Source organism: Hippopotamus amphibius, chromosome 1, assembly GCF_030028045.1.
Source record: "Hippopotamus amphibius kiboko isolate mHipAmp2 chromosome 1, mHipAmp2.hap2, whole genome shotgun sequence".
Taxonomy (NCBI): domain Eukaryota; kingdom Metazoa; phylum Chordata; class Mammalia; order Artiodactyla; family Hippopotamidae; genus Hippopotamus; species Hippopotamus amphibius.
Window position 1 is genome coordinate 112,113,600 of NC_080186.1, and position 13,386 is coordinate 112,126,985.

A 13,386-nucleotide genomic window follows, 5' to 3' on the forward strand; every position below is an offset into this window, starting at 1 on the left:
TTTCCCCCCACACGTTTATACACATAAAATCAGGTTAAGGAACATCCAGGGTAGTTTTCCAGAAGTCACATAGGGTGTTAATCTAAGGAGGGCGTGTTGAAGTAGAAAAGAAGGCACTTACTTCTATAACCTCTTCTTATGTGAATGAAACAATTGGGTTTTTGTTGTTGTGATGGTTTTTACAATCTGAAATTGCCAACTGATACAGTGATTGACTTTTCCACAACATCCACCTGGTGGTGATGAAAAAAAAAAATCACTTGATATTATCTCTGATTTTTGGCCTCTAAGCTCAGGAATGGTTCTGAATAAGCAACTCTGTTTCCAAACGAAATTGTAAGAGATCAAATGTATGTCCTGTGTTGGGTAGCACTAGATGAGAATGGGACACCCACCTGTGGAGCTAGCCAGAGACATTATCCTGCTTTGGTGAGATGGGCCATTGTCAAGGGAACAGAGTATGACCAGGGAGGATGGATTCACTATGCTGTTCACTGAACAACTCTTATATCCTCACATATACTCCTTGTTTCTCTCTTTCTCCCTTTTCTTATATCATTTCCAGTCTCTCTCCCCTGTAACCCATGGATTGAGAGTTTGCTTTAAAACTCTTTCAACACTCAGCTTCTCTCTGAATCAAATACTCCAATGGCTAGGATAAGCTTGGGTCAGGATATCCTCTCTCCTACAGTTTCTGGAGTGAGTGAAAACAAGAGGGATTGTTAGGGTGGTTAGGAACAGAAATACTAATCCTTAGTGCAAAGGCAATCACTGACTCCCAAGGGTGAGGAGAATCAGCCTAAAGAACTGAATTGGATTAGACCAGCATGGAGCCATAGGTATGCAGGGGTGAATATAAGGCTTTGGCACAGCTGCTGATTGAGCCAAGTTGAGGATGGAACTGACAGAGATGATATGGAAGATGACTTGAGTAGCTCCTGGATCAGAAAGAAACCCCCAAATGAGAGAGCACAGGACAAGTCTCAGCTGATGGGACTTCGATACATCAAGATCTCTCAACTGTTGAGGAGGTGGTGGGTCCAGAAAGAGGGTGAAGAATCTGGAAAAGTAGGAAGGATCAACCATGCATAATTTTTTTTTTATTGTTGTGGGAGTTCTACAACTTCACAGCTTACAAAGTATAATCACAAATACTTTCTCATGCAATTTCCACAATTAGCCAATATAACTGAAAAGTAGTTTTAATTAAGTCTATTTTGCAGTTCATTCATACATTCAATATACTTTGAGAGTCTTTTATACACAAGGCACTATGCTAGATATTCAAGATACTACAACAGACAAGACTACTCCAACAGTTTTAAAGTAATTGCAATGAAGCATGATAGATTATGTTTGGGGGGAATTAAGAGTGCCAGCAGGAAGATTTAATCTGGTCTAGGGAAGTATTCTCAAGAGAAGTGACATTTAAGATGAGAACTGAATGACAGGTAAGCGAGGTTGAGCTAGGTGAGGGGCAAGGGATGAAAAATATTTAGAGGTACAATTGGGAAAAAAGGCACAGAAACAGGAAAGACAGGGAAAACAACTGAGCTAGCTCATTCTAGGAACTGCAAAGGAATGATCACAGCTAGGTGAAGAATATCAAGGAATGAATCAGAAGGAAAGAAGCTGGAAAGAGAGGCAGGAACCAAGTCTTTTTAAGGGCTTTGGAAGCCATGTTAGGGAGGATAAATGAGAGGTGAAAAAGATGATACTGAGTTTTCTGACTTGGACAATTGGTGGATAGTCATGTGATTTTACTGAGATACAAAGTCTGGGAGGAATACCAGGTATTGAGGGAAAGATGACATGTCATGTTTGAGACGTCATATGTCACTGTGCCTTGGGTAGTTGGAGAAAAAGGTCTAGAGCTCAGGAGAGGAAGATGGGCTGAAGATAGCAGTGTAGTAGTAGTTCTACATAGGATTTTTAAAAAATTAATTTATGTTTTATTTTTGACTGCGTTGAGTCTTCATTGCTGTGTGTAGGCTTTCTCTAGTTGTGGTGAGTGGGGGCTACTGTTCACTGGGGTGCGTGGGCTTCTCTTGTTGCGGAGCACAGCCTCTAGGTTCACAGGCTTCAGGAGTTGAGGCACGAGGGCTCAGTAGTTGTGGTGCTTGGGCTTAATTGCTCCACAGCATGTAGGATCTTCTTGGCCCAGGGATCAAACCCATGTCCCCTGCATTGGCAGGTGGATTCTTAACCACTGCGCCACCAGGGAAGTCCATGGATGGTTATTAAAGACAAAGGAGTGGGTGAGATTATCCAGGGAGAATTGACAGAGAGAGGAGAAGTAGGCCAGGATAGATCTCCTTGGAACTCTAAAATAAAGGGAAGGGTAGAAGAAGAGAGCCTATAAAGGAGGATGAGAAGGCTGTTGTTTCTGTTGAGACAGTGTGCTTTGAAATCAGACAGCTCTGGCCATGTGTTTCTGGGCAAGTTATGTTACCTATCTGAACCTTGGTCTCTTCCTCTTTAATGGGCTCATAATAGTACCTATCTTATGGAACAGGAAGTTTAGCATAATTGTGGCACACAGTAAGCATCAGTTAGTGCTAGTGATTGTTTTAATTATTTTAATAAGAAAAACAAGAATGATAACGATGAGAGGAAGCAGCAGCTACAGAAGTCAGAAGAGTATCAGATGAAGGGGATATTGTAAAAGCTGAGGGAAGAATGTTCAGGGAAAACCGGGTCAATAAGGACAAATGTGATGAGAGGTCAAAATTAAAAGGCTGAAAACCATCTATTGGATTTAGCTGTAGGTAGGACATTGATGACCTTTGTAATATGTTGCAGTGCTGTGGTATGAGAGAGGAAAGACCTGGAGACAATGACTGGGGGAGAAATGGATGCTCAAGAGTGTTTGGTGGCTTAGCTGAGGTCATGCAGCCAGCAAACTGCATAGTGACCAAAGCTTAGATCACAAGACTCTGAATTTGGTTTGCTTTCCACCTGTGTTATTCAAAGAAGGTTTAGTAAGCAAACGTGACTCCATGACTTGTGCTGAGTTAACCGAGGAAGGGAGGAAATGAAAAAATAAGAAAGGATGGGAAGAGGGGTGATGGGAGTACCCCAAGGGACAGAATGTTTCAAGAGGGGTAATTACGCAGATCCAGTCCCAGGAAGGGGATATAAAATCAACAGATATTTATTGAATGACTATTATGTGTTAAACATGTGGGGACTGGTGATGAAACAGAGACATAAGACACGATTCCAGCTTCCAGGAAAAAGACATAAACATGTAAAAGACGTAAGGGCTAAACCAGTGTTACAGGCAACAATAGAAGAGCCGTCACAAAGCAATATGTGATTTATCGTCAAATGAACTGTAGCATCCCATGAATGGACAGACTTCGTCAGACCTTGCCAAGAAAGGCTCACCCAGTGGAGGTAGAATTCCAAATTACCAGTTTCACATAGATGAACTGGCCCCCTGTCAGCAGGGAACAAGTACTGAGGTTTCTGGGAATTCTGTGATAAGAATGGGGCTGGGGAGAGGACAGCAGGGAAACAAGTCTTTATGGGGCAGGGCCCAGAACCACTGGTCCATAATTAGGCTGTAGGATGAGATTGCTGTTCTCCCACCCGGCTTGGGGGGTGGGGTAGGGAGGGATAGCAGAGGGAAACTAAGAGACAGAAAGACACAGAAAAAAGGAATGAAGAAGAATGCCCAGCACACAAGGGGGTACTCATTGGAACAGAAAATCCAAGGAGACAGAATCCACAACATATGGGAAAGGCTGAGCCACATATTGGGAAAACTTCGGAGTCAGACTCAAACCTAACTCTTTTTGTCTATATACACTTAGACAAGTTTATTTAACTTTTCTGGGCTTCCTTTTCTTTGCCAGAAAGCCAGGACTAGCAACACCTTCTTTGCCAGCCCGTTGTGAGGCTTGAATGAGATAATACATACAACATAATATCCAGCACGCAGTCTGATCTAAAGTCGATGGTCAAATAAACATCAGTTGCCAATGACAAGTTCAAGGTGATTACAGACGGTCATCTTTTACTGAAGAAGTTCAAGATGCTTTATAAATATTAGAATAGGAAGCCTCATAAGACCCTGGAAAACTGGATAACAAATGTTATCATCCCTCCTTTATGCATAGAGAAACTTGGCTCTGAGAATCAGAGTTTTGCCAGAGGAATAAGCAATTCTGTGGGAGGATGGGGAGAGGAGGAGGAGGAAGCAAGGCCCTCAACAAAGATTCCTGAAGCCCGCCTTTCTTCCCTACTGCCCTCCAGCCAGCCCTCCAGCCAGCCAGCAGGTGGTGGGGTCAGATTACACTCCTCTAACCCGGCCCTACCACTAGCCTTGACTGGGGCTGGCTGGCTGGGAAGTTTGCAAGGATGCAGTGTAACCCTGAGCCTTTATTTCTCAAAATATCAGGCAGCATTAAGAGAATGAGCTCTGATTAGACCAAGCATTGGCTCCTTCTGAGAGCAGTTTGCGAATCAGATCCTCTTTGGCAAGCTTTTCCCACCTCCTCCACGACAGCTTGATAATAGTCCGTCCTGGTGGAATTTTCTCCCCCAGGACATTCCTGCAACTGAGTTTCAAAACACCAGCAGAGCAGAGCCCAGAAACTAAAACAGCCTTCCGTTCTCATTAGCGTACTGTGTTTCCCCCGTTGTTCTGATTTGCTCTTGTGGTTCCTCTGTGTGAATACGATCACTTGTTAAAGTGGTCTATTTATATGGTTCTTCTCTTTAATTTACCCCCGTTACTCAGCACCCTAGGAATCAAGAGAAGTCAGGGCATCACACTAATGATGTCTAGGGCCCTGGTTGCTAGGTGCGTACATGGTGACCTGGAGCCCGAGGAGGCTCTCAGCGTCTGAACCAGTGTCACGCCACCTCCTCCAACCCATCCTCAGGCGCTCACACCAGGGGGCACGTCCTCGTTATGGTTGACTTGAGAGTGTGTGTCAGAAACAGGCTCCTGGAGAATGCCCGAGAACTAAGGTTGAACGGGAACTGCATGCACACGTGCACAATTGCGGTGCTTCAGAAAGGCCTGGCGGGAAGGAGAGGCTAAGAATATAAACGAAAGGTGGGACCTTCAAGGGGGTTGGCAAACAGTAGATGCTCAGGTAATAGTGGTTGAAGGCGAAAAAATAGAACCAAAGCAACCAGGAGCATGGGTCAAATGCTAGATTCTTAGGCCTGAGACTTGGAATGAATCATCTTCTAGTCACCCCTAGGCCTTGTTTAAGCCCCCACTTCAGCAGGATAAGTCTTTCTCTCTCTACAATTTAAAGCTCCAAAAAGTAGGAAACAGGAACCCCTCCTCCTCCCTCAGAACTCGATACCTCATCCTTTATCAGGAAATTCTTCCCTCCTGTATGAAGCAAGCTCATTTCCTCTGGATCCATCTTCAGAGGAGGAGGAGAGGTGCATTTGTTGGCATGTTTTAAGGACCCTCTTTATGCATATACATGTGTAATGACTCATGCTGTGATCTTTTCTTCTCTGTGACGGTTAGTCTGAGCTCCTTTCGTGTTTGTAAGGGATCATACTAACTGGCTGTTTACGTCATCCTCTTGCCACTGCCACAACTTCTGTCAAGGAAGAATCAGGCTGGATATGATGAAAAGACTGGATTGCTACTTGTCTGTCTTGTTCACACCAATTTAGGATTAATGACAATGGCTAAATTCATAGAGCACTCGACCACGTGCCAGGGCTACACGTGTATTATCTCATTTTATCTTTCAGCAACTCTATGAGGAAAGTACTAATATTATCCCCAAGTTATAGACAATTAAAAACAGGCATAGAGCGGTTGGGGGACTTGCCCAAAGTCACACTTCGGAGTGGCAGAGCCTGGATTTAAACTTGAACTAGTCTAACGTCGGAACGGGTGCTTCTGACAGCCCTTAATGAAGCCTCTGTATGGATGTCTGTATGTCACGCTTCCTCGCCAGCACTCCCACTGGCCATTCATGAACCTGCTTTCATTCAATACTTTTCTGCTCAATCTTTTTCCATCTCTGAGTGAGCATTTTATCTTTCCTCTACAACTTATTTCCATATACACTTATTTTGTTCATCAAATATTTCTTGATTATCCCTTGGGTGCAGGTTCTATGGTATTAACTGTTTGAGTTCCTGTGGCATCTCCCAACTCTCTGGCGGCCTTAGTCTACTTTTCCCCTTTTCTCATCTCTTGCCTTTCCTTACTTTGCTCCATAGGAAACAAAATTAAGAAGGATTTTCAGGGTGTGACATTGAAAGGCTCTCAGCAATTATCTACCAACCCATTCACTTTACCCATGAAGACCTGTCTTCAGAGCTAGTATGTGGCCGAGCCTTATTCTAATTAAAACATTTTTTCCCCTCTACTCCTTGCTTTAACCTTATTACCAGGTACATCACAGATAATAAATATTACTTGGCCATCTATATTATTCTGTGACTCAGTTTTTTAGTCTGTAAAATGGGAATAGTATTACTACTTACCGCTTACAGTTCTAGTCAGAACTAGAGTTAATACATGTAAAGAGCTTCGAGTACCCAAATTAATAAATGTTTATTTATTATTATTTTTAACTCCACTGAAGCGTATTTCATTATTTATTTATTAAGCCAGCGTTTCTAAATATTTGTCATATTAAGATGTTTTTGTCCTGAAAATGGACTTAAAAGTGAATTTCAATTGCTCTTATGATGCTATCAGTGAATTAATGGAAGATACTGTATATAATTTAAAAAGCACTTTGAAGGCTTCTCAGCCCTCTTTTCCACCCAGAGACTTTGGCAAGGTCAGATTATGTATTTTCCTTGGCTTTCAGATACCCTGAACACTGTATCATTACTGGTTCCCACTCCTACTACACTGTGGGAAGCTTGAGGGCATAGCCTAGTCCTGTTCATCTTTTTATTGTCAGCTCTAAGCACTCAGGAGCTGGTACACAGTAGGTATTCAGCACAGATCTGTTGTTGAATGAAAGAATGTAGTATCTGCATATTTGTATTCTTCCCTTCCCACCCTTCTACGATCATCCCCCAACTTCTTTCAAATATATATAACTTTTAATTCTTTTTCTAATTTACCATGGAGTTTAAAACCAAAATATAAACTGTCAAATGAAGCCAGATAGGTGGCTTACGTAGAGACCACAAAAAGGAACATGTAAGCGAACATCAATCAGAAGTCTCCAGTGCTACGGGGGGAGAAGGTGGTCCAAGTCCAGATAATGCCAGCTTTTTAGGTAGATGAGCCTAGAGAGACGGGACAGAGCGGGTAGTTGAGAGCAGTCAGCTTTGTAGTTGGACGCACCTGGGCTTGAATGAGTGCACTGACCTAAATCTCTAAGCTTCTGCTTTACCACCAATAAAAAGAGGTGATAACTGCTACCCTTCTCCTAGGGCTCTTGCAAAGAGTGAGATCATTTCTGTCCAGTGCCTGGCCCGTTAAGAGACCTTGATACGTAGCACTGTGGAGGGGAAGCTAGCCCTCCACATTCCACATCCCCATCCCAGTGTGGAATAGTTCCCTGGGGACATCCCACGCCCTTTATTCTAAATCTGTGGTCACAAAGTGACAACTTGTGAGGACCCGACAACTACTTCTGGGGATTGGTGAGGGATCTCTCCTTTCCTATGTGAATGTGTTTGCATTCTGGTTTATCAATCATTTCTAAAAGGAATGTCTTACTTGAGGCTCAAAACTGAACTGACAGAGTTCGAGTGCAGATCTTGGACCTGTGGTGACTTTCCCTCTCCCCTCCCTCCAAACACATACAAGGTGCAGCCATGTGGAGGGAAGCTGTCAGAAAGAGCCAAGCATCTCTCACCATATAAAGAGCAACAGCAGTCATTTCCATCATGACCATCACCATCATAATAGGTTAATAGGGCACAAGTACATTAAGCATAAATGTGAGCCATAAATATAAGAATAATAATTTAAAGAAAATAGGATCATCCGTTTTAACTCTGTGCTCCACTCTCCTGAGCTTTGCTGAAATTATACAACCAAGCAGCAGGCAGACACCCAGTTGAATATGGTTACCAGAAAAAAACTCCCTGCCTCTGCCTTGTGATTGGCTGAGCGTCTCCTGAGGGCTGAGAGCTTTTTAAGCAGCTGGTGCAAATGGATGCCTTTCTGAAATTAACCAGTTGATGAATGTCACAGGCATCAGGCTCCATTCCAGGCCTGGGCCAGGCTGTGCTCAAACTGCATGTTTTCCTCACAGCCTCCAGGGTCTGTGACTAACAAGGAGATGAATGGTCCAGCGCAGGTGGAGTGGGATGAGGGTCGGGGGCAGTTAGAAGAGAACTGCAAGATGCTCAGCCCTTGGAGGCAGGTGCTTCTCTCCCTTGTGCATCCTTGGATCTGTGTGTAGTCTCTGCCATGACCACAGTTTCTGGATGGTGGCTCGCATAAGGTGTCAGTCCAGGAGGTTTATGTATGTGGTATAAAGGCCCCGTCTTTTGAGCCGATGGATTAAGCCTGGCTCAGGTACTTATTAACTGTGTGAACTTGTGCAGATGTTACCCACTCTGAGTCTGTTTCCTTACCTGTTTATGGAGAAAATAAGACCTGCTTCACATGGGCACTAAATGATTTATAAAAACGTGCTTCACACCACCTGGAACATACTGGGTGCTCAGTAAATGGTAGGTTGGTGATGATGTTGATGATGATGGTGACTGTTATTGAAGAGGTGGAGAAAGTCTGCTAAGTCCAGATATCACAGACCAAAAGTGCTATTGTCAGAGACTTTCTTTTTTGGATTCTTCTCCTGGTCGGTCCTCTTTTTAAAAATGGATTCGAGTTTTGCATATCAGGTGGTAGTAGTGCATCTTAGTCACATATCTCAGCATGTCTAAGGTCTTTCTTCTTGATCTGAAAGAGGTGAGAGGCTATAAGACTAGTTTCACTTACTTCATGATTTTGCCGAAGGTTGGACCTCAAGGGCTACTAAAATGAGTCTGGTAACTGTGAGTTCCTCTAATTAGTCTTTGGAATAGGATCTACACGTGAAAGTGCTTTATAGTCCTGGTTGTTCTGTCCTGACAGAGCACTGGGGTGGACCAGGAGGCTGGGCTGGTCGTAGCTCTACCAACCTCTACTTGACTTTGGCCAAGTCTCTCTTTGGACCTCAGTATTCTTATTTGCAAAATCAGAGGGTTGCATTTTATTGGTGATGGACACCAGGAGTGAGAAAGAAGAGTGGTTAGAAGAGCAGACAGAGATGAGTCCAGGCCAAAGGGAGAAGCACAGTGCTAGTAAATCTGGTTATGAAGAGTAATTCCTGCTTCCCAAAGGACCAGCACTTGGGAAACTAGACTCAATGTCTCTGAGCCCACCTTGGGAATGTTATAGCCCCCTGCCGGGTAGGCAAAACTCCATGTGGCAAAGGTTTTATAAAGCTAAACAGCCACCCAGAGAGGGAATTAGATTTCAAAGCCTCTGTGTTTGGCTCACTGTTTAGCCACATGCTGCACCTGTCTCCCTCTTTCTTTCTATTAACAGAGGCTGCCCCTCAAGCACCTATTGACCGTTAATTAATGGCCACAAATCAGCCAACCTGCTGGTACTAACTGCTATTCACAGCCCAAGAATTCGTGCAATAAGTTGTATTCTTCTTAGGAGTTGTTAGCTTACGTATCCCAAGGCCAATTGTTGAGCCTGGCAAGGTGATCTTTTAAGTATCTACTTACTATTCTGGCCACAAGGCTCTGTTGCCTAGAAAAGTCCATAATGAAAACAGTTACATAAACAAACAGTTGTTCAACATAGGCACAGTAATAGGAACACTGCTGGACATCAGCTGGTTGGTGGACATTCGTTATGACGAGTAGATTCCTCTAGGAGCACCCCCGCAACCCATGCATTGGTTCTTTCAGCTCTTGACCCTGAGCCTGCAGTTATGAAGTGCGCTGGGCCTCTTCTTGAGTCTGAGTCCTCTGTGTGTTGCTCAGTGATGGAGCAGGAGACCTGGAATCAGAAAAGCCAGTCCCTATGCCTGCCTTGCTGCTTTCCTGCTCTGTGACATTGGGCAGCCAGATACTTCCTCTGAGCCTCAGCTGTCTCATCTGTAAAATGGGCAAGAATAATACTCTCCCAAGCTGGTTGTGAAGGTCAGTCAGTGTTCCCTGCTGGAAAAGAAACATTGCGAACCATAGGGCTCTGTGAAACCGTGAGCTCTGTGAGGACTGGTTGGTGGTTCTGTTTTTTGTTGTATATATATTACCTAATACAGTGGTTCTCAACCACATAAGAATCATCCAGAGAGCTTTTAAAGAATACCAAGTCCTGGGCTCCACTCCCAGATATTCTTATTTAATTGGGTTTGGGTGGAGCCCCGGTGCTGATATTTTTAAAAGTTCCCAGGTCATTCTAATATGCAGCCAGGGTTGAGGACCACATTTGGCTCCTAGCTGGCAGCTACATTCTGCTGGATGAATGAATGATTCTAATTATGACTTCCTCTCCCTGCCCCTGTGGAGGAGTGTGCTTCGCACCGGATGGAAGGATGCTTCCTGTGTCGGGTTACACTCAGGTGCCTGGCTATTTCTAGAACTGCTTTGTGAGAGCATCTGGACGTTCATGTTCAGAAGATGCTCACAATGACTAACGTGCTGGTGGGCAGCACCTCTGAAGGCCAGGGTGGGGGCAGCCTGGCAGCTGCTGCACTTGGCCACTGGGCTAGCATCTTTGAGTGGCAGTCAGCCAGGCTGGGAGTGGGTGGAAGGGAGCTGGGATTCCCTGGCCTCCAATCTACTCCCGCCAATGAGGTCAGGCCAGCCTTTGGCTGTGTTAAATGCTTTAGGAAGTTCCTGGAGTCTTTCCCATTGTTTACCTTGTGGAGACACTTCCGTCAGGGTTTTTTAATAGAGCAACTCAACATGAAATTAATTTCCTGGGCGAGTTGGTAGAGAGGCACACAGGTATTACAGCTTCAACTTTAGACTTTGGACTTCAGCTTTGGACCCTACTTCCTTCGAGGAAGTATTCTTTTATAGAATTCAATCAGCCTAAGTGTGTGTGTGTGTGTATCTTTGTCTTTTTCTCTCTTTTAAACACCAAATACACCATGATTCGATACATCAGATTTACTACAAATAGATGTGTCAGGAATTCCTTCCTTCTTTTCACATCTCCCTGCCAGTCACTATCTCCAGAATTCCTTTCTGATCCCCTCAGGGGCTTCCTCCTGAACTCCCAGTAGGCTTCTTTTTATGACACGCCCCACATTCTCATGCTTTTACATTAGAAGCGCCTTAAAGAAAAGAGGGGCACAGTGAAAGCACAGGCAGAGCTGAGCTTAAACTCCAGCATTGCCACCTGTTTGCTAGAACTTGGAGGAGTTACTTAACTTCTCCAAACCCCAGTTTCTGAAATCAAACCAATGATGCCTGACTCTCAGGTCTGAGGATTTTATGAGAATAAATGAGATAAGATAAATAACGTGGCAAAGGCAATGCCTGGAGCAGAGTGGTGGTTATTGTTGAGGGCAGGATTCATCTGCGTGTGTGTGTGTGTGTGTGTGTGTGTGTGTGTGTGTGTCCTCCCTCAATGCTCAGCACACTCCTTTGCCCATTAAATGTACGCAACAAACATCCACTGGTTGGGGGTGGATGAAAAGACCTGGACAAAAATCTTAGGACAGGGCAAGGAAGCCACTTTCTTTCCCCTGCCTCCTTTTTTAAGTCAAAGATATATAAACCTCCTACGGTTTTGTTTGTTTGTTTTTAAGTGATGTTCAGTGCCCTTTATCCACTTCAACATGCAGCAGAGTATTGTCACCAGATGGGATCATTTGGGTTCATTACTAAAAGCTGCTTCATGAGGCCGAGCCAGTTCAGAGAGGAACCAGGGCCTCAGCAGAAAGGGGAAGGCCTGACCAGTGTTGACTAAATGCCAGGACTCTCAGTGGTGCTAACTTTTGACATAACACGCACCATGGCATGGCAGAAGCATTACCACCCACAAAACAGGCAAGGACTCTGAGGTTAAGACAAGTCAGGAAATTTGACCAACTACACAGAACAAGACACAGCAGAACAGGGGATTCTTGGCTCTAAAATCCATGTACTTGCCATTATATCACACTGAATTTTGTATCAGCGGACCTGCGATGGAATTGTGATTCTGCCACTCACCAGCTGGGTGGCCTGGGGAACACCACTTAATCTTTCTGAGGCTCCAATTTCCTCTGCCTAAAGGGAGGTTGGACCACTAGGTGATGGCCGTCTGTGCCTGTCATTGCTAGTCTCTACAGCCCTCTAGTGGTGCTTTGCAGGTCACGGAGTGGTGCCTTATCTTTCCATTACCATAGTCACAAAGGGCTGATGCAGACTCCCAGGGCTCCTGGGAGCCAGGCCCCCTCTTGCCCTTCCCTGATGGACCAAGATACATGGGGCTCAGAGGAGCCTTAGAGATAAAGATAAATAGACTGGTTCCCAGAAGACATTATTATTTTTAAAACTTTTGGTCCTATTCTATGCTGTACCTAGAATTCTCACTCTTGAATGATAAAGAATGAAAATCTCACATATGGATAGAAATTTTAATTTTAGAATTATTTGTGGATGATATACACTCCTGACCTTATTTGCATCCCACCATGGTCCTATTCTATGCTGTACCTAGAATTCTCACTCTTGAATGATAAAGAATGAAAATCTCACATATGGATAGAAATTTTAATTTTAGAATTATTTGTGGATGATATACACTCCTGACCTTATTTGCATCCCACCAACCCTAATATCATCAGGTCCCCTTGGCTGCTGGAGGGAGCGTGAGGGGACACTGTGCCGGGGGCCCAACACAGGTAGGTTCAAGCTCTGGCTCTGCTGTGTATGTACCAGCTGTGTGACATCACTGGTCCGTTCACCTCTCTGCAGGCCAAACTCTTCATTGATAAAATGAGGAGTTTGGTGGCAGAGCCCTTGCAAAGTCTGACATGTTATGCCTGTGCCTGGAGTTGCTTCTTCTTTAGAATGGCAGATTTTTAACATTCCATCCAGTCATTTACTTTGCTATTCTTGCTGATGGAAAAATGCTTTTCTGGAATAGAGGGTGTACAGATATTATCTGAAGCTATGAAGCCGAGTAAGGTGAACAAACATGGCCTTAAGTGGCGTCTACATGCTGATGTCTCTTATATCTCCAGCGGGGCTTCTTCTCTGAGGTCCAGACTCAGAATCTAAATGTCTATTCCATTTGGAAATCTAACAGATATTTCAAGCCTATCATGGCCAAATAGAGCTATTGATTTCCTACTGCCAAATATATTCTCCCACCCCAGCCTTCCTCACCTCAGCAAATGGTATCACCATCTACCTAGTTGCTCTGGGAGCCCTATTTGATTCTTTCCTTTCACTCATCTTCCCGTATCTAGGTCTTCAATA